Below are 23,413 nucleotides of genomic sequence, written 5' to 3'. Positions count from 1 at the left end.
CGAACAAATTGATCCCAGGACTTATTCTTTGTAAGCCTAGTACTTATTCTATTGGTCTCTTTTGCCAAACCACTAAGTTATGGTGACATAAACACACAAACATTGGTTGTCAAGTGATGTGGGAGGACAAACACAAACACACAATGTATACACATACATTATGAAGGGCTACTTTCAGTCTCCATCTACCAAATCCACTCACAAGGGTTTGGTCAACGCGAGGTTATAGTAGAAGACACTTGCCCAAGGTGCCATGCAGGAGGACTGCACCAGAATCAAGTGGTTTGGAAGCAAGCTTCTTACCACACAGCCACTCCCGCACCTATATATATATATATATATTTATATATATATTAAACTCGACTCTGTTGGTCATGAATGACCATGGGTGCATCTAAGAGGTTCCCCTCCACGGTACAAGTCTGGGTGGAATGTCACCTTACCAGCGAATGTACCACCTAGGGTTGCTTTTTTATGGAAGACCAGCAGTCGTCCATGCATACCAGCATCCCCTCTCCATGCCACTGATGTTATCCAAGGGAAAGGCAAAGGGGCCGATACAGCTTGGCACCAATGATGTTACAATTCATTTCTACAGCTGAGTGAACTGGAGCAATGTGAAATAAAGTGTCTTGCAGCCCAGTCCGGGAATCAAACTCACAACCTCACGATCATAAGTTCAGTGTTCTAAACACTGAGCCATGTACCTTCACACACACATATATATAAAATAATATGAAGTACTATAATGACAAGTTACCGTTTGTCCTAAATAATAACACACACACACACACACATATATTTATATATATATATATATATATATATATATATACACACATATATATATATATATACACACATATATATATATATATATATATATATATACACACACACACATATATATATATATGCACACACCATACATAGATATACACATACATAAGCATGTGTGCATGTGTGTGCATATGTTTGTATGTGTAGACAGAAAGATGCAGTGTGAAGAACTATATTATACTAACCATAAATTATTAAGAAAAAGAGAAAAAAAAAAGTGAGACACCTTGGTTCCAAACTAATTATACATTTGTGGAAAGAGACATGTTTGTTAATCAATGCAAAGACAAACATGTGTCATTATTACTGTTTTCATATTCATTCTGGTATTCCTATAAGCAAAACTTTAACTCGCTTTCCTTGCATATGTATAAAAACACGTGTTTGTGCATAAACATGTGAGCGTGTGTGTGAGGCAGTTATTACATTACAATACAAGAAGGAATGTTCCACACTAATAATTCTATAGCAGACTTCGTTACTCATTATCACATAGGAATAACAAACACAAAGAATACACAAGCAAAATTATTGTCATTAATATCACTGTTTTGTAATGTCCCCCCACATTCATCACCCTTGTGGCAAATAAAGAAATGAGTGTTATGGACGGTTGTGATGGAGTTGGCGGTAGTAGTATTATTAGGATGGTGGATTGGTGCAATAATTAAAGCATCAGACATTTCTTCTTACTCTTTTTGCATTCAGAGTTCAAATTCCACTAAGGCTTTCCTTTTGGAGTAGAAAAAAAATTAAGTACCAGTTGAGCACTGAGGTTTATGTAATCAACTAATCCCACCCCAAAAAATTATTATTATTATTATTATTATTATTATTATTATTATTATTGTTATTATTATTATTACTATTATTATTATTATTACTATTATTATTATTATTATTAAGGTAGCAATCTCACTGAATCTTTAGCACACCAGACAAAATGCTTAGCAACATTTCATCCAACTTTACATTCATATTCCACTGAGGTTGACAATGCCTGTCATTCTTTTGGGGTCAATAAAATAAATGCCAGTTAAGTTTTGGGGGTCGATGCCATCGACTAGCTCCCTGCCACCCAAATTTCTGGCTTTGTGCCTATAGTACAAAAGATTATCGTTATTCTTTCAGGGTTGATAAAATAAGTACCAGTAGAGTACTGAGGTCGGTGTAATTGACTACTCCACCCCACCCCACCCAGCCCTCAAAATTCTGGCTGCGTGCCTATAATAGAAAAGATTTTATCATCATCGTCTATAAAATTAAGCTTCAGTCAAACAGAATATTGGTCTAGTTAACAATATACTTTCCCTTCAAATTTGTGGCCTTGATCCATTGCTGGAAACATCAGTAATATCATCGATTTTATGTCAGTTTTTCCATGTTTGCCTTGACTGGATGGATCCTCTCTGGCATGGCAACCCACCACTTGTTGTGGTCCTTTGTCATCTCAGTCATGGAATTCAGCCTTCACCACTTCTTATACTTTCTTTTCCACAAGTTCTTCCACTAGGATTTCTTGCCACCTCTATACATGTCATCCTCCATACAGTCATGGCCAAAAGTTTGGAACATTTTTGAAAAATTGTTATGCCCATGTACAATTCACAAAATTACAGGAAGTCACATGACTAGCATCAAACAACTAAAATAATTCTTTTTTAGATATCCACCATATTACTGTAATAATATACTCTCTTTTACGCTTTTACTTGTTTCAGTCATTTGACTGCGGCCATGCTGGAGCACCGCCTTTAATCGAGCAACTCGACCCCGGGACTTATTCTTTTGTAAGCCCAGTACTTATTCTATCGGTGTCTTTTGCCGAACCGCTAAGTAACGGGAACATAAACACACCAGCATCGGTTGTCAAGCAATGCTAGGGGGACAAACACACACACGCATATATATATATATATATATATATATATATACACATATATACGACGGGCTTCTTTCAGTTTCCGTCTACCAAATCCACTCACAAGGCTTTGGTCGGCCTGAGGCTATAGTAGAAGACACTTGCCCAAGATGCCACGCAGTGGGACTGAACCTGAAACCATGTGGTTGGTAAACAAGCTACTTACCACACAGCCACTCCTGTGCCTATATTGCAAATATATTGCAAATTAAATATAACTTAGGGCATTTAATACAAAAATTCTAATTTTCAGACCTATGTTCCATACTTTTAGCCACGACTGTATATTCATCACCAGCACTGCCTTCACTCTTGCATACTACATTTAATTCCTTTTATACCCAGTTTTTCTCCCAGCTTACTTATGCCCTGCTATTCATGTACACTAATATTTCACACTTAAACGAGCATGCTCATCTCAGTTTTTTTTCCAGCCTTTGCACAACTCACGCCTTCCATATTCAATGCCAATGTTTCCTGAACACACAACATCACACTTATTACAATCTGGCCTTCACTTGGAAGAGTATCTTTCTATTACCAGCAGAGACAATAGTAGCCTGAACTTCTTCCACCCCCATTCTTCTCTGGCTACTCATGCTTGTGGAATACCCACCCACATCCACGCCTAAATGGGTCACCTAGATAACAGAAGCTATCAACAACTTCTAGGAAGTCTTGAGTATTTGAAAGAATTTATTTCAAGGGTGCTCTTATTCCTGGTCATCAGTTATATAGAAAGTCTTTTTTTTTTCTGTTAGCCTGCCAGTAATCCGACAACTGCACCTCTTTTTGTGTACTGTTTCAGTTGTGCTATTGAATTGAAAATGTCTTGCGTAGGATGTAAGCAATGCCTAGCAGAGTTCCTTCGGACTGTGTATAATGTTGAAAGCTTTAGTGTTTTTGTTTTTTATTTGTTTGTTTTTTTTTCTTAATTGAAACTGGAACTCCAGTTATTATTGGTACTCTTTTAACTATAAAATCAACTCTAATTGAGGATATTAAAGATCAAGGATATTCCATTTATGACCATCTCATCATTTTAGTGGTATGTAGGACTACATTATCTAATATGAATTGAGACCACCTCATCTTTTTAGTGGAGTTTAGGACTACATTATCCAACATGCCCCTTCCTGAGGGTTGTATGGCTACTATTTCTAGCAGAGTGAGTAACCACATAAGAGATTTCCTCACTGTCTCGTTTAATCAAGGGACAAATTTTAGTATTGTCTCATTGACCTGGGCCTTTTACCCAGTTTTACCAGAAACAAAGAAATATTCCAGTATATCTTCGTAATGTACTTCAACCTTATTTCTGTCTATTTCCCGTTTTCTACACAATTTTGAAATACATTAATTGTCAATTAGATATATTCATTTCAAATTTTGGCACAAAGCCAGTAACTTCAGGAGCATGAGTAAGTCGATTACATTAACTCTGGTACCCAACTTGTACTTATTTCATCGACCTCAAAAGGATGAAAGGCAAAGTCCACCTCAGTAGATTTGAACTCAGAGCTTAAAGACGGATGAAATTCCACCTAAGCACTTTTGTCCAGCATGCCAATAATTCTACCAGCTTGCTGCCTTAATTGTCAATTAAATATATTACATTAATTTTGCAGTGATTCCCACACTTTGAATCGTATACTCTATAGTATACGCACATCCTGTTTCATTTCTCATAGCACACCCCTATTTCACTAGCCACAGTATATCCTATTTCAGTGCCTCCTCCAATACCTATAGCACATGCTGTTCCAGTATCCATGACACACTCTGCTTCAGTATTCATATTACATCCTGACCCAGCGACAGTAGCACACGCTATCTAATATCTACCAACTAAATCATATCTTTAGTCATTTACTTGTTTCATTTGGTCATTAGATTACAGCCATGCTGGGGCACAGCTTCGAGGTAGTCAAACAAATCAACCCCCCCAGTCCTATTTTTTTTTAAGCCTGGTACTTATTCAATTGCTCTCTTTTGCCAAATTGCTAAGTAACAGGGATGTAAACACACCAACGCTGGTTGTCAAGCAATGGTAGGAGACAAACATACACACACACACACTCATACACATGTGACAGGCTTCTTTCGGTTTGTGTCTCCACTCACACGGTCTTAGTTGGCCCAAAACTTTAGTAGTAGACACTTGCCCAAGGTACCATACAGTGGGACTGAACTTGAAACCATGTGATTGGGAAGCAAAACTTCTTACCACACAGCTATGCCTATACCTGTGATAGAGAAATTAATATTTTCCAGTTTCAAGTTCAAACCAGGTCTGGGCTGCCTTTTTCTACTATCACTCAGGACTGAAATAATGTATCCACAATAAACTTGAATAGGTTCAATTAAGTATATCTTCCTTCTAAAATTGGTGATGAGCATAAATAACGATATTAATAGTTTAATAAATAATCTGATAGAAAAAAAAAATTAGTAACTTTAATTCATACATTCTGTGTATGCATTTGGGTAAGTGTGAACAGGTGTTTTGGTGTGTGTCAGTGCTTTTGTATATACTTGAATATAAGCTTGTGTGTGTGTGTGCATGAACATAAGCTTTTGTATATGTGTGTTTGTGTGCTTTTATGCATGTATGGTTATATCCTTTGTGTATTATGTGTGTGAGTGTGTGTGTGTGTGTGCTCTTTTGTGTATGGTGTGTATAGTTGAGTTGTTTTCTATAGATGTCAGTACTTTTGTGTGTGAATGTGCACATTTTTTATGAGTGAATGTATGGGAGGGTTCACGTGTAAATGTGCATTTCTGATAGTGGGTGGGGTTGCATTTGCATATGAGCATATATGCATTTATATTTGTGTATCCTTGTGTTTTACAATTCTTACGTGTACATGTGTTTGATTCAAGTGTGTATGTGTACATATAGGAGTGCATATGTGTGTATCTGTATACATGCATTTTTCTCTCTCTCTCTCTCTTGCTATTCATAAATATATATATATATATATATTATATATATATATATATATATAGGCGCAGGAGTATCTGTGTGGTAAGTAGCTTGCTAACCAACCACATGGTTCAGGGTTCAGACTTCCCAAGTGTCTTCTGCTATAGCCTCGGGCTAACCAAAGCCTTGTGAGTGGATTTGGTAGACGGAAACTGAAAGAAGCCTGTCGTATATATGTATATATATGTATGTGTGTATGTTTGTGAGTCTGTGTTTGTTCCCCTAGCATTGCTTGACAACCGATTCTGGTGTGTTTACATCCCCATCACTTAGCGGTTCGGCAAAAGAGACTGATAGAATAAGTACTGGGCTTACAAAGAATAAGTCCGGGATCGATTTGCTCGACTAAAGGCGGTGCTCCAGCATGGCTGCAGTCAAATGACTGAAACAAGTAAAAGAGTAAAAGAGTATATATATAAGTGTGTGCATTCATTTGCATTCCTGTTTGTGCAGACATATATGTATTTGCATCTATGTGTGCATGTGCATTGCTGATACATTTAGTTGCATGTGTGTGTGTGCATTGCAGGTATTGTGTGTACTCATAGTGTGTGTGTATGTGTGAGCATTCCTGTGTGTCTGTGCATATGCAATCACGCGTGTAAACCTAGACAAAGTCTTAAAATATCATCCTTCCACAAATATTTGGTTTCATTCGATCAGTTGCAGGCAAAAAAAAAATTAGCAACACTAAAAATACTAACATGAACAACAACAATTTGCTCTAAAGCAACTAAATCGGTTAAAAAAAAAAAGAAGTAAATAAATAAAAAAAAAGATAGAAAAACGCCAAAAAACACAGACCTAGTGGTACATGAATTGTCATTTGAGATTCAGGTATTACTTTTACTTCAGATGTTATTGTAATTTTTTTTAGTTCGTTTTATTCTGTTGTTTTAGCCAGTGTAGGTTAGGTAGTAATGTAACTGGTGAGATACCTGCATTGTGTGGGAGCAGGTGACTTACTACCTGCACTCTGTCAAATAAATGGTACGCGGGGAGGGGGGGAGGGGGTCAAAGACTTCAAACTATCACCATTTCAGGCTTGGTTTTTTTTTTTCTACTCTTTTCTTTTTTAATGACTTAGTCAGAGGAAAGTGAATGTGATTGGCCCGAGAGTTACAGTATCATGATCAGATAATAAAGGCTGTGGGTTCAAATCCTGGATGGGTGGTATGTTTTTGCCCTTCAACAAAGTACTTCATTTTCAGTTGCTCCAGTCTACTCAGCTGTAATGAATATCAAACAAGTGCTGGTGCAACCGTCTCTCCCTCCAGCAGTCACATCCTCAGGTGTTCCACTGGGGGTAAGGTTGAGTGAGCTGAGAGAATGTCTGATGTCTGCTTACAACTTGAAAACAGCAATAGCATGGTAGGTGTTATCAAGACTTTATACCTAAAACAATTAGCAACAGCTTGGAAGATGTTACCATGATTTTATACCTGAAATAATTAGCAACGGCATGAAAGATGTTACCAAACCATACAAGCTTCACTTGGGTGAGGTTGAGCAAGCTCAGATAGTATCTGATGTCAGTTTACAACTTGAAAATAGTTAGCAATAGAATGATAGATGTCGCTAAGACTTCACACCTAAAACAATTAGCAACATGGTAGATGTTACCAAGACTCTACAGCAGAATCAATTAACAGCAGCATGGTAGATGTTACCAAGACTTTACACCTGAAATAATTAGTAACAGCATGAAAGATGTTACCAAGCAATACATGCTCATGGGTGATGATTGGCTATACAAGTCAGAGGAAGATGGGCAATGTCTGTGCTTCTTTTTAGGACATTTGAGGCTGAAAGGAAGAAATGACCTTCAGACCAAACACCTGGCCTCAAAAGCTTGCAACAGAATGGATTCTGCTAAAGCCATGCATGAACCAGGTGGTGATGTTAAATTGGATAAAGAGTTAAATAATCTGAAATTTATGACATACTAGCTTAAAATCCGCATTCCATGCAGACTTTTTAAGCTTTTGTGGAGGGCTAATCAGGCCTGAGGCCCAAAACTAAATAGAGAAGAATACCCTTACTATAATATGTCTATAATGACTATGTGCCTTGGTGATGTTTGATCAGAGGTTAAGGACAGATGAGAATTAATTCTGCAATGCAATCATTCTATTGTTCCAGTCCCAAGTTAAATTCCAACTGTTAACCAATTTGTCCCAAAGTTCTTATCGCGACATAAAATTAACAAAGCAAATGTCATTTCTCTTCCCCTTGATCTCTAACATCATCTGACAACACCAAGCATGATGGCAGAATCAGCCAAGCTTTACCTGCTAGAAATAGCAACCCAAAAGCTTTAAAATCAGATCCCAATGCTGGATGTTCAAGAACAGAATAAAGGACAGATTTTCAATCCGGGCATCATCCTGATTCCAATATGGTATAATATGTCTATGTAGAGCAAATGTAGATGAAAATACAGGGGTCCCAGATGGACAGACAGAGTTTTGCATTTATTATTAGGGATTAAACACCAGAGGATAACCTTAACCTGATTAGAGTCTTGTACATCCCAATGATTTTTTTATAAAACCCTTTGTGGCTAATAAAGAAAACATATTACACAACAGAGAATAAGCTGAATCTAATTTCATATCACTCTTCACTGCTTCCATTAAACCTTGTTACTTCTCTGATTTAGCTAAAGTACTAAATTATTAAGCTTAGAATTCAGGATACATCTTTTTCATGTTTTACATAGTGTGAAATATATAATGAGTGATCATTAGTTTTGAGAGAAATATCTGAAAGCATATGTATACATGAGATAATTGATTAAAGAAAGGAAAGATGAGGATGACGCATTTATCAAATATATTTTGTGAGATTGTTGATTAAAGAGAGGAAAGGTGAAAATTGTTATTATTATTATTATTATTATTATTCCGCTGAGGTTGACTTTGCTTTTCATCCTTTCAGGGTTGATAAATTAAGTACCAGTGGAGTACTTAACCCTTCTCCCAAAAAACTTCAGGCCTTGCGCCTATAGTAGAAATGGTGGTGGTGGTGGTGGTGGTGCTGGTGGTAGCAGCGGCGGCTGTTGTTGTTGTTGTTATTATTATTATTAATAAGGTGGCGAGCTGGTAGAATCGATAGCCAGCCAGGTGAAATGTTTAGCAGTATTTTGTCTGTCGCTACATTCTGAGTTCAATTTCCACTGAGGTCAATTTTACCTTTTATCCTTTTGGGAGTTGATAAATTAAGTACCAATGAAACACTGGGGTCAATGTAATCAACTAGTCCCCTCCCCACAAATTTCAGGGTTTGTGCCTTTAGTAGAAAGGATTATTTTTGTTGTTGTTGTTGATGAAAGAGAGAACAGTATATGCCATCAAAGTGACACTGGGGTAAAATATACGGAATCCAGTACACCTATCATGACTACCTGTCTGATAAGGGTACACTGTGTACATGCATCACAACCATATGTGCACGACATGGTGATCTCATATCAAGATAAGCAATGCATGACTTTGCAGGTGGGGCCCAGTTAGAATTTTCTTCAGGTTGAGTAGCCCATCTTGCTCAAAAGGTCCTTGAATAAGGGTTGTTTAAGGATGTTGAATGAAACACCCATGTTTCCAAAGGTGAATTATCCAAATCCCAAAGGATTCCTTTCAACACATGGCTATGATGTTCCACCACTACTTCTGCTCGTGATCAGAGATGAACATAATCATGAGTGACAAAGGGACATACTCAACTGGTTATGATCAAACAACTGACAAGCAAATCTGTGATATTGAGCAGAATAGTTGCTGTAGCCCATCTTTTATACCAAGACAAAACAATGTACATGGTAACACATCCAATCAGAAATGATCAGAAGCCATGAGAGCCACTGCCTGGTACTGCATCAAGGCACTATTATTATTAATAGAGTGTTACTTATCATATAATAGGTAACTTTGTAAATATCAGGAATTATAACACACACAAAATAATTATGATTCAACTTTTATCAAATTCTTGATGTTTATATGAAATGATGAAAGGAATACTTTCCAAAAGAAAAATATCTATTGTCTTAAAATAAAGTTAAATAAAACAAATTTCCCGTTCGTATAACTCTTCCCATAACTAAACTGTCATTTACTTCCTCTCCTTCTCCTTCTCCTCCTCTGGCTCTATGGTTCTTTCTTACAGCACAAGTTTAGTATTTCTGCCTGCCACCAAGCCTTGTATGTACACTCATCCAACATCTCTTATGTTAACTTTCTCTTATGTTAACTTACTCTCTCTCTCTCTCTCTCTTTTCTTCTCTCAATATAATGTAAAGCCTGACTGGAGAAACCAATCAACTAACAAACCAATCATTCAACCATTTATATTGGCTATTATTATACAAGATTTAAGGCAGCAGGCTGGCAGAATCATTAGCATGTCAGGCAAAATGCTTAGTGGTATTTCATCTGTCTTCACATTCTGAGTTCAAATTCCGCTGAGGTCAACTTTACCTTTCATCCTTTCAGTATCAATAAAATAAGTACCAGTCAAATACTGGGGTAGATGTAATCGACTAGCCCCCTCCCCCAAAATTTCAGGCCTTGTGCCTATAGTAGAAAGGATTATTATACAAAGATTAATATTACTATTCATCCACTTGGGTCAACTCTACCTTGTACAATGTAGTCCTAAATCATCATCATCATTATTTAACATCCGATTTCCATGTTGGCATGGGTTGGACAGTCTGACTGAAAACTGCTAAGCCAGGGTCTGCACCAGGTTCCAATCTGATTTGGCAAGGTTTCTATGCCTGGATGCCCTTCCTAACGCCAACCACTCCGAGAGTGTAGTGGGTGTTCTTTACAGGCCACCGGCATGGGTGCCATTGACTTGTCACTGGCATTGACCACAACTATGGTCTCGCTTGGCTTGACAGGTCAACACAAGCACTGTATATTGCCAAGGGTCTTGGTCACCTGTCATTACCTCCATGAGGCTCAATGCTTGAACAGTGCTTTTTACATGCTACCGGCACGGGTGCCCGTCAGACAGCACTGGCATTGGCCATGACTGGCACTGGCATTGGCCATGACTGGCACTGGCATCGGCCACAATTAGATATTATGTTTTATAATTTAAGTGATAATCTACTTTACTTATTAAAGATTGTTAAGTATGATTAGAGGAAAATTTGGTTACAGTTTCTCACAGATTGGTGAAATGCATAAGGTTGTGGTAGAGACCCTCTTCTGCTAACATTTAAATTTGAAAACCACCCCCTGTTAATGACATTCTCTATACTAACCCATATGTAAAAAAAAAAACAGTGTAAGCCTATAAGTTGCATACTTATGAATTTGGATAATTAATGATTCATTATTTTTCTCAACATATATGTACTCCAACAGGTTCTTATGCACTTATAGATGCCCTGATTATTAATAAGGTTCTCCAGTACTCATACAGTGGCTTCCCTTGTCAGCCTCTTGAGGGAAATTTGACTGCTGTTTCTAGTAAATCAAAAAGAGGGTCTCTACCAGAGCTCTATGCAGTTGGTCAATCTACTAGAAACTGCAGCCAAATATCCTTTACATCATACCCAATAGTCTGTAACAAAGAAGAATGCTGGATAATATGATTGTAGGTAGATTATGTTTTAATTTATTAAGATATAATATATTTAGGAACACTTTGTATAATACAGGATCATCATGGCTGGAATGTTTTGGATCATATAATCAGAACTGACTTGGTACTAGCTAAGACATCACTTACATACAAATACAACCTAGTAGCTCACATCACCAAATTGTTTTAGGTCTCTATGTAGTGAAAAAGCGATATAGACACCCTCTCAGTATTCTCTCTTTTGACCCAATGGAACATTAAGGATGTGACAGCTTGAAGAGAGAAAAGGGTGCATTGAGCCTTGGGCCAACCAAAGCCTTTGAGGGGATTTTTAGACAAAAACTGAAAGAAGCCTATTGTGTGTGTGTGTGTCTTTGTGTCAGTGTTTGTCCCCCACCACTGCTTGACAATCAGTGTTGGTGTGCTTATGTTCCCTGTAACTTAGCAGTACAGCAAACAAAAACCAATACAAGTACCAGGTTTAACCAAAAGTAAGTACTGGTGTTGATTCATTTAACTAAAACTTCTTCAAGGCGGTGCCCCAGCATGGCCACAGTCTAATAACTGAAACAAGTAAACGATGAAAGATACTGCGCACAATTCCTGCAACTATCAACTAAAAAAATTTTACTGATAATATATGGAGATGAATGCAATTTAAAATTTCCCAAACACCATACACACACAACCTCTATAAACATTGACCTTTTCAATAGGAATCAAATACTTCTGAGTTTTTTTTTTTTTTTTTTGTGGAAGTGGGAGTGCAAATTCTACCAAATTTACTTTGCCTTCCAAGAATCAGTCAATAAAATGGGATCAGTTTAACTACTGATGCAACATCCAGTTTCACGAATAAGTAGAGTATTTAGTTTCATCCTGCACCATTCTCTGAATTCAAATCTTGTTAAGGTAAATTTGCCCCTTCACTCCTCAGTACTCGATACAATAATTACCTGCTGCTGCTGTTGTTGTGTAATTCTGGGCAGCCTTGGTCTAATACATGAATAACCCACTACAGTGCAGCAGCAGGAGCAGCAACATTATAAAACCAGCAAATGATTTGTCATCATGCAGTGTTGAGCTTAACTCCTGCAGTGAAAAGAACTGCCTGTGATAAGACAAACCAGCAGCCTATCTAGTGATAGATTTATCTCTTGCTGTTTTAATGTTGAAGAAACCAAAGATGAATATCAACTAAATGCTTCCTTGTGATTCAAAAAAAAAAGGGGGGGTTAGCTAAGAAAGAAGTATATTTCTGACCATGTGAGTGTATTCTGTGAATTTGTGTGTGCATGCATGCACATTGCAGTGTATGTAATTGTGACTAAATGGTTAAGAAGTTTGTTTCATAATCTGACGCTAGGTCTGATTTCATTGTCTGGTACTTTGGGCAAGTATTTTCACACATAACATCTAAATAACTCTGACCCTGAAAGTGAAATTGTGTAAACATTGTTAACTGAGTGTAAGACTGTCAGACGGACTATATGGACAGAAGGGAAAAAGGAGCCCCTTTGGTCATGAATGACCATGGATTGCACCTAGAAAGTTACCCTCAAAGGCACAAGTCCAGGCAAAGTTATTTATAGAAGACTAGCAGTCACACATGCATACCAACCTCCTCTCTCCAGGTCACAGATGTTATCCAAGGGAAAGGCAAAGGCTGATACAGCTTGGCACCAGTGACATTGCAACTGATTTCTACAGATGAGTAAACGGGAGCAACATGAAATAAAAAGTCTTACTCTCTTACCTTGTTTCAGCCATTTGACTGCGGCCATGCTGGAGCACCGCCTTTAGTCAAGCAAATCGACCCCGGGACTTATTCTATCAGTCTCTTTTGCCGAACCGCTAAGTGACGGGGACATACACACACCAGCATCGGTTGTCAAGCAATGCTAGGGGGACAAACACAGACACACAAACATATACACACACATAAATATATATACATATATACGACAGGCTTCTTTCAGTTTCCGTCTACCAAATCCACTCACAAGGCATTGGTCGGCCCGGGGCTATAGCAGAAGACACTTTGCCCAAGATGCCACGCAGTGGAACTGAACCCGGAACCATGTGGTTGGTTAGCAAGCTACTTACCACACAGCCACTCTCAAAAATACAACGCACAGCCCAACCCGGGAATCAAACTCACTACCGCATGATTGTGAGCCCAATGCTCTAACCAATGAGCCATGCACCTTCATATGGACTATATATTGAACTTATTGTATTAAATTTATTTGTATTCAGATTTTATCTTGGAACTATGTTAATAAAATGATTTACATCCTTACCAACTCTCCAGTTTCTCACCTTTTATTATATATATATATATCTATATCTATATATAAGCAAACACAAATGCTGGATTGTATTGAACAAATGATGGAGATGCATTCAATACAAGTTGTAGTCACTTCTTGAAACTGAATTTTATCTCCTAACTCAAGTTTCATGCAACTGCAATCTTCAGGCTAGAACAGATAGCCATGGTGTGAAACTCAAGTTGTAAGATAAAAACTCAGGTTCAATAAAATCAATGTGTGTGTCTGTGTGTGTGGGGGGGAGGGTACATGCGTGCGCATATGTGATGGGAGTCTCTTGTAATCTGAGAATAGCAGTTCCGAAATTTCTTGCTGGACAACCTGCACGATGATTTGTTTGTAGCAGTGGTTCTCATATAAGGTCCATATAAGATTTTTGGTGGTCCACGCAGCAAAATAGTCAATGACAGATCCAAAATAGCATTTTAAGGGCTCCTGAAAAATTTTTGCTTTACATGTATATACTGGAATGTATTGCAAGAAACAGCTTGATTTTTTCTTTCTCTAACATTTAACATAGTTCAACCTACACAAATTAATGTGCGAAAAATAAAATAGGAATTTCGAAAATAGCTTCTATAAAACTAGTTTTTAACCATCAAATGGCTATGGGGGGGGGGGGTCCACCAGAATAAAATAGTAATCAAAGGGGCCTATAGATAAAAGATGGTTGAAAACCCCTGGTTTATAGCAATCAAATGTCTTTTTACTGTACATTATCTCACTCCCTCCATCAAATCAACACTGTCTGTACAGGGGCACAGAGTAGCACACATCAGATGTCAAACCGACTGCAGAGCGACATGAGATGAAGTGTTTTGCTCAAGAATACATCTCACCATCCAGTCCAAGAACTGAAACCATGACTTTGCGATTGTGAATGCAACACCCATAACCACTAGACCTTACACCCTCACAATATATCTCCATTCACACACACACACTGAGGAGGTGAATTAATAAGATTATATAGAGTTTCAACAAGCAATTATGTAATCCTAGCAGTTTATTTGCAAAAATGCATGTATGTTTTATAAAGCATAAAAGACTATATGTTTCCTGTATTTTATTGATACACACACACAAACATTCATATATATATATATATATAAAGAAATAAATACATACACACATACACACACACACAATCATATATATTATACATATGTATAGCCCAATCCATGTCAGCATGGAAGATAGCTGTTAAATGATGATCATGATTATATGTGTGTGTATGTGTGTGTTTGAGTGTGTGTGAGTGTATATAATATATATATATATATATATATATTATATATATATATATATATATATATATGATATATATGTATGTATGTTTAAAATAAGGCTATAAAGCATTAAATAAAACTATATTTTAAGTGTGTGTGTGTGTGTGTGTGTGTGTGTAGGTGTACATGCATAATTCTTGATAATGGTTGCTTGAGAAAATGCTCAATATATAAAGACTGCAATATAGTGTTATTGATGCATAGGGTCTGCGCAAAAAAGGATCACAGGCAGAGCTTATGAAGTGTGTAAACTAGAGAGAAAAGGGAGAGAGAGAGAGAGAGAGAGATGTGTGAGAGGGATAAAGTAATAGCATGCAACTAATAAAGAGAATAAGCATTCAAAGAGAGAAGGGAAGAGGGGAATGGAAAAACTAAAACGGATTACACAAGATGAGAGATTTAATAAAATGTTTTAATGAGAGATAACAGAGGGAGGAGGAGAAAGAAAGAGAGATGATGTAGAAGAGGAAGAAATTGAGAGTAAAAGAGAAAGTGAAAAGAAAATGAATTTGAAAGGACGAAGAAAATGATGGGGTTTTTTTTCAAGGCTAGAAAAGGGAACAAGTCGGCGTGAGAGAGAAATAGGAAAGAAAAAAGAGGTAGAGAGAAAAAAAAGAAAGCCAAAGAAATGAGAAAGAATTTTTTTGTTTTGTTTTGTTTTGTTATTAATATAGGGAATTTGGGGAAAGAGAGAAAGTAGGGAATTGAAGTAAAAAAAAAAAAAAAAGAAGGGGATAATTTGAAAGGAAAAAGACAGAAAATGTAGGAAGAGAGAGTGGGGGGAAATTGTGAAAGGAGAAAAAGAGAGAAAGAGATGGGGGGAAAAAGAAAGAAAAAAGAGAAGAGAAAGAGAGAGAGAGAACATGATGGGAATGGAGTTGGTTTATTACTATTTGTGTAACCTATTCATTGCAGGTCAGGTCAGCATTATAACGGTGTGGGAGAATGAGTAAGTCTAAACAGAAGTCCAGTCCCTACTACTATAATAATACTGCTACTATTATAAAACAAGAGCAATGAATGAATTGCTAGGATAAAAGGCTGACGGCTGTCGTAGCGCGCAGGAGGTGGTAGGGAGTACACATGCCTCATCTCTGAAAATCTAATCCCTAATTTGTTCATCAAAACAAACGTCAACTTGGAGGAAGGCGCTCGTTGGCACGTGTTACTACTATGACAAAACCAAATTGCTTCCCTAACCAAACTGCTGCTACAGCGATAAAGCATTGTTTCTTGAGATTTAAAGGGAATATTAGGGGTCCTCTACCGTTTTCTTTTTCTCCTTTTTTTTTTTTTATCCTGAAACTGTATTGATTATTAAAAACCACCACACCAAAAATAAAAAGAGAAATAAATGATGATTCTCTGCTGAAAGAAGAGAAAAAACATTTATCTTTAATAACGATTTTATTTGAATATCAAAAAAGGGAGTTGTTTGCCAAAGGGATTTGTTTTCATTTGAGGAAAACATAGAAATTCTTGTAATTTCACTTATACACCAAATTCTGAAGTAATGAAAGCCCCAAACACACATAGCAAGAAAACAAATTAAACCCCCCACCATCTGTCCCCTTTATAAATATCTCTGGCATTCCTTCGGTAACAGCAGATCAGGGGACGTGTAAGAATAGGTCGTCGCAACACCTACACATAATAAATTATGTATGCCAATGTACGTATTGCACGTATGCATGCTCGTAATAAACATGCGCGCATGTGTCTATGCACTTGCATGAATGTTTGGCGTGTTGATAATTATGCATGTGTACATACATCAATACGCGAAATATATACAAATATAAACAACCAAACATTCACAAAACAAAGCATGCACGTAAATATCTACATATACATGCATATATATATATATATATATATATATATATATATATATATATATATATATATATATACGCGCGCGCGTGTTCCCACATGTACATGGAAACATGCAACTAACAGGCATTGAGTCGTTCGTTCTACCTGAACTGGTGCTACCTACTGCATCAGCTAGGGATTACAAACACCAATTTCTGCTGGTATAGACTACAGGAGAGACGAGAAAAACACAACCAAGGGAGCAATTAACAGAAAAAAAAACAAATATTAACAATAGTACGAAAGTATTTCTCTATATTTAGAAAGAACCTTGCATGGCAATCACAGAATTGAGCTGGGGGAATACAGCAGTAAAAAGGGATGGATTTGTGAACTACTGAGTGATTTGGTAGGGAGGAAGGCAAAATAGGGATGCTGTTTAGAAAGACTAGTAAAAGAGAAAATAATTTCAATGAATGTTAGATAATCGGGCACTTGTTTGTTCTTTTTTTTTTCCAATGGGAGAGGGGAAGAAGCTCATAAAGTCATATTAGGAAAATGAGACTGCACGTTTAATTAAAATAAATCAGGCCACAATGTTGTTGTCATGGGCACTACGAGAAATGAAAGGGTTTATGTATATATCATTTATTGGCAATAGTAGTAGCATAGGTTTACTGAAAACTGACCCTTTGGATTCCTGGCAATAACCTATTTTCGAGTGGAATCTGAATGTCCCTATATATATATATATATATATATATATATATATAATATATATATATATATATATATATATACATATATATATATATATACATATATATATACATATAATATATATATATATATATATATATAGATATATATATATATATATATATATATATACATACACATATATGTACATACACATATATAAGTACATACACATATATATGTACATACATATATATATACATACATAATATATACATACATATATATACATACATATATATATACATATATATATATATGTACATACATATATATATATATATATATATATATACATACAATATATACATACATATATATATATATGTACATACACATATATACATAGTAATTTTAATATTTCTATTATATATATATACATACATACATATATATATTTTCATACATACACATATACAGACATACATATATGTGTGTGTGTGTGCAGGTGGGTAAGTATATTATATATAAATTCACACGTGTATAGGCGTATGCAAACACACACACAAACACGTATATATACACATGTGTGTACATACGAATATACATATCTATCTATAGATAGATATCCATATTCTATACACTTGTATACGTGATTTAGTATGTTTGTGTACATATATATATATATATATGTGTGTGTGTGTGTGTGTGAAGGTGTGTGAATTCATATATATTATATATATATATATATATATATATATCATGCACCTATTTAAAGCCGCTATGAATTCTAAAGACTGAAGCATTTTCGACAATATTCTCTCTCGCACACATACACACATTTTCATCTGACGCTTTTAATGAACATTATAACATTTATCAAAAAGCTCCTGGTCCGTCCAATAGTAGAATGTAAGCGAAAGCGAAGTTTACAGGAGAAATCGGTGCTTGACGAAGTTTGTGACGGAGGAAGAGGGGAAGACAGGACACCAAATTAAAATTGGTACCTAATGGTTAGAGGCAGACAGGCTGGCATATTATCTTGAAAAGAATGATGACAACCACTAGGAAAACAATCGCCCACACGTAATATTAAGTCGATCAGAAGAACTCTTAGCCATAGATTAGATTTTGTTCAGTGTGTTTGAGTGCGAGTGTGTGAGTAAAAAAAAAATAAACAAGCGAGCGATAAGGCGAGGCGTACAACGAATACACATAAATAAAATATAGATAATATAATTTATACATATACGCTCACATATGCACTTATTTAAAGTCGCTATGAATTTTAAAAACACTTATCCATACAAATACATATTTGTATTGAGTTGTTTTAGTACATTAATAATATGTATACACATACATACGTGTATGTAAATATATATATATATATATATATATATACACACGCATACATGTATATATGGTGTTGTGTTTGCATATATATAATATATATATATATATATATATATATATATATATACACGCATACACGTATATATGGTGTGTGTTTGCATATATATATATATATATATATATATACACACACACGCATACACGTATATATGGTGTGTGTTTGCATATATATTATATATATATATATATATATATATATATATATATATATATATAGTGCATATAGACACACACACACACGTGTGTATGTGTTTGGTACTTGGCGTGAGTGACTTCTGTCTCCAAGCAAAACATGGGTGGAGCTGGCGAGAGTCAGTACCATTATGACTGTCAAACAATCTAGACTCAAATCGTGGTGGATAAGAGTTGGAAATCCAGATCAACATCTACCGTCTATTGACATGGGAATTCACACGTCTATTATTATTTGTATAAGTGTGCAGTTGTAGATATAAAAAGGGCGATGAGGTATGATTTACCAGTTAAAGACTACTTGACTTACATTGCGAGTAAGAAGCCGCCGATAAACTAAATAATTTCTTACATCATAAGGCACAGTGCTTCAATTAATAGGGTAGGAGGAAATGTAATGAAGCGACGTTCATGCCTTTCTCAAGAGGATTTGAAACCGCATCACGGACTTTGGTTTCTCGGTAGCTTAATTCTGTTATACTCTTTATATAACTATCATAATACAAAAACTTAATATAAGGCACAGCACAAAGACATATTTAGGTAGATGAGAAACTGGGATAAAGTAACGATCGTACTTTTCCAACGGCTAAAAGAGGCGAAAATGTGAAGTGTGATGGCTATAAACATATAGAGTGATGCAACGGTTTTGAACCCCAACAAACCATTTATACCTGGCTGATCAAAAGTAACAATGACAATTTAGCGAAGCTTTAAGATGCCTTAAAATACCACGTTTATTTACAGTTGGTCACGGTACAAGAATGTTGATAGCAATGGGTCTGTCTGACACTGTGTGCGTTACACTACAACAATATTCGTGTGTACAGGTACACACTGCGGTTGATTTATATAATTTCTAAATGTACGTGTGTTGTATTGTTTTTATTGCTGTATATAAAACAGGGATGTGTACAAATATCTCACCTTAAAGAGTATTGTATACATATACATGTGTGTGTGCGCGTGTGTGAGTGGGTGTGTATGAGTGTGTGTATGTGTGTGTGAGTGTGTGTGTATGTGTGTTTCGTGACACTTCCTCGTTTGCGTGTTTCGGTGTTTATGATGGCCGTATGTATATATATACATGCTTCATGGAGGAGCATGTTAGGAGGCCTTAATGACAAAAATAACTCGGCTTAGCATTGAAGAAGGTTTACAGACTTTTACATTTTGTCAAACAAATACACATTGCACAATTATATGATACTGTTAATCACCATTAATACTAATGATAATTATTATCATAATCCCTATTCTTTTCGGGGTCGATAAAATAAGTACCAGTTGAATACTGGGGTCGAAATTATCGACTTGCCCCCTTCCCCCACAAAATTTCAGGCCTTGTGCCTATAACAAAAAGAATGATTATTATTATTATTGGAGATGTTGGTAGTAGTGGTTGTAGTGGTACTGGAATCACAACAAATTTTGTTTTTAATTAATCACAAGCATCATTTCTGATCGTTTCCTGAAAAGAACGTTCGTTTGAACGAACGTAGGCAAATAATGGGTGTGTGATTGATGGTCGAAATGAGGAGTGAAAAGAAAAAACCGACAAGAAAAAGAAAAAAAACAATCTCTTATTTACAAGAAGTATTCAGTACCGATCAAACATACATAAAACTATCAATATATAAATAGATAAATACGGGTAGAGATAGATCTCAGTAAGTAAACGACCGAACGGACGGACGGGCAGACGAAGGGACGGGCAAAAACACACGAAATTGACAAGAAATGAGATCAGAGAATATAAACAAGCTGACCTATGGATGATTCAAATTTAAAACAATTAGTACAACTAAAAAGAACGTTAGCTTACTTGATTTAGGTGTTTTGGCTTCTTTGTTATTTATTTTCTTTGTAATTTTTTTTATGGCAACCGGTAGATATTTTCACTTGAATGTCACAACATGCCCGTTTACAGTACACCGACAGACAGAACAGGCGACGGTTCCTCCTTAGGTATGTGTATCTCCCACTCTGGTTACTAGTCTTTCTCTTTCTCTCTATCTCAGTGCTGGGTAAATTCAGCCACTTGGAGAACTCACTCACGCACGCACTCTCACTCAACTTGCTGGCTACACTCGTTTATTTTATTTCTGCTTTACTCACTAACATACGTCATCATTTATTGCTTTGCTGTCTACGTCACAAACTATTGCATAAAATCTTTCTCCATCTCTGTCAACCTGAATAATTTTGTTTTTTTTTTACTCTTTGATCTCTCAGAATTTTGGTTCTCTCTCACTCACTCTCTCTGTCCCTCTCTCACTCGCTTCGCTATCCCTCTCTCTCGCTCTCTCTGTTCCTCTCTACCTGTCCCCCTCTCACTCACTGTCTCTGTCCCTCTCTCACTCGCTTCGCTATCCCTCTCTCTCGCTCTCTCTCTCTCTCTGTTCCTCTTTACCTGTCCCTCTCTTTCCCTTCTCTTTCTCTCCCTGTTCCTCTATCTCCTTGCCCCCCTCTCTCTCCTTCTTTCTCTCCTATTTCTTTCTTCTGTTCTCTTTTCTGTCTCTTTCTCTCGCATGATCTCACTTTCCCCGTCTCCTCTCAACGTTTTTATTATATTTTTTATTTTATCTCACGTTTTGCCTAAAAAAAAAAAAATTGACACTGACTCCCTCACTCGTTCAGTCTTCAGTATTTTCTACTGACATCTCTATCCTCAATACCAACTTTACCAACAGAATCTTCTAGCGCATTCTCATTTCTTCCCCATCCCCACTACCTTTCTACTACTTCCTTATTCTCTCCCTATTCTGTCACCCATTTTCTACTTTCTGTTTCAAAAGATTTGGAAAAAAAATTTTTTGTTTTCTTTGCTTTTCTGAAAACTGGACGTTTTTTTCTTCTGTTTTTTTCCTCCATATGACCTAGAAATATACGTTATCTCTTCCACCCTTTCTCTCTTTTTCCCTTTCTTTCTCTCTTTTCTATTTCGTTTTGTGATATTCATGTTTGTTCTTATTCCTTTCTTTTACTTTTCATCCCTTCTTTTCTCAGACTTCCCTTTCTCCTTATTCGAAAGTAGTCTTCAAGAAACACTTGAAAATGACTTTCAGATGCCAAAGTAATAATAATAATAATCATAATAACAATCAGAAACTAGGAAGAACATCATAACTCCCACCCACGAAAAAGTAAAGAAAGAAAGAAAGAAAGAACAGATATTCGAAAACAAAAGAAAAAATGACTACCAAAAATCAAAAAGAATGACAAGGAACAGGGTTCGCTAAGTTGATTATGTGTTAGAATTGTTATTAATTGGTGTTTTGTTTCTACATCACTTGTTTTCAGTTTTCACAATATGTAGACACACACACACACACACGCATATGTGGGAGGCTGTAAATTATATGGAGTATGAGTGGGAGTATATGTGAGTAATAAAAAATAGGGATATAAATATTGGGATCTTTTCGGTTCGAACGGCAGTTTTTAACATAATTTCTAGGTAACTAAAAAATTTTAAACTTCGTATACTGGTAGAATGTGTTTATAAAACATCTTTTTCTCTTGGCTTTATTGAGAAAATTCTATAGTTTGTAAGATATTTGTTGTTTTTTTTTCTGCAATTTCAACCAATCACTGTCGTCCATTGAGGTAAAAAAACATTCTGTGCCATATGAATATGTCCCTGGTTTAAGAAACAGATTGAGTTTATTTACATTTGTGAAGAAAAAAATATACCCTTCCCTCCACCCCTAACCCTAAAACAGATTGAAATGTAATAGATCGATACTAGGGTCATAATTATGGGTGACAATTTCATATGACACCGCTAGAAAAAACTGCCGTTCAAACTGCAAGGATCCAAATATTGTGTGTGCTTATGAGTTAGCATATAGGAATGGAAGTGCAGTTAAAATGTTCACTTCAGTCATTTCTTTCTGCATCTCTCCTCCCCACTGAATGCCCTACTGTAACCTGGAGTTGACTAATGAATTGTGGGATCAGTTTCAGAGACAGAAACTGAAAAGACACCTATAGTGTATATGGACGATCCCGCTTATAGCATTTCGTTACTTTGTGAAATCAATGCCCTGTAAAGACATAGGAGTGTAAGTTAGAATCTTTTGAACACTACTCCAGTGTCTTCTATATAGAGAATCTCTGAATCTCATTTGTGGACTGTATATGTATGTATGTATATATATATATATATATAGGCGCAGGAGTGGCCGTGTGGTAAGTAGCTTGCTTACCAACCACATGGTTCCGGGTTCAGTCCCGGCATCTTGAGCAAGTGTCTTCTACTATAGCCTCAGGCCAACCAAAGCCTTGTGAGTAGATTTGGTAGACGGAAACTGAAAGAAGC

At 36.2% G+C, this 23,413-nt stretch overlaps 1 protein-coding gene across 5 annotated transcripts in view; it reads right to left on the bottom strand.

Moving 5' to 3' along the window:
- LOC115229080 (tyrosine-protein kinase Fer-like) overlaps positions 1 to 21,294 on the bottom strand; it is a 192,173-nt gene extending 170,879 nt beyond the window's left edge. For 2 of the 5 annotated variants that reach the window (XM_029799501.2, XM_036499097.1), the window contains exon 1: positions 20,915 to 21,290. The gene's annotated coding sequence lies outside the window, so the exon portion shown is untranslated. Of the gene's footprint in view, positions 1 to 20,914 lie in introns of all 5 variants that reach the window. The other 3 variants (XM_029799500.2, XM_029799503.2, XM_029799502.2) reach the window with 3 other exon arrangements.
- Positions 21,295 to 23,413: the final 2,119 nt, after the last annotated feature.

The sequence above is a fragment of the Octopus sinensis genome, unplaced genomic scaffold (assembly GCF_006345805.1).
Source record: "Octopus sinensis unplaced genomic scaffold, ASM634580v1 Contig11718, whole genome shotgun sequence".
NCBI classification, from domain to species: Eukaryota; Metazoa; Mollusca; class Cephalopoda; order Octopoda; family Octopodidae; genus Octopus; species Octopus sinensis.
Note: the sequence above shows the minus strand (reverse complement) of the source record. Positions and strands in the feature narration are given on the sequence as shown.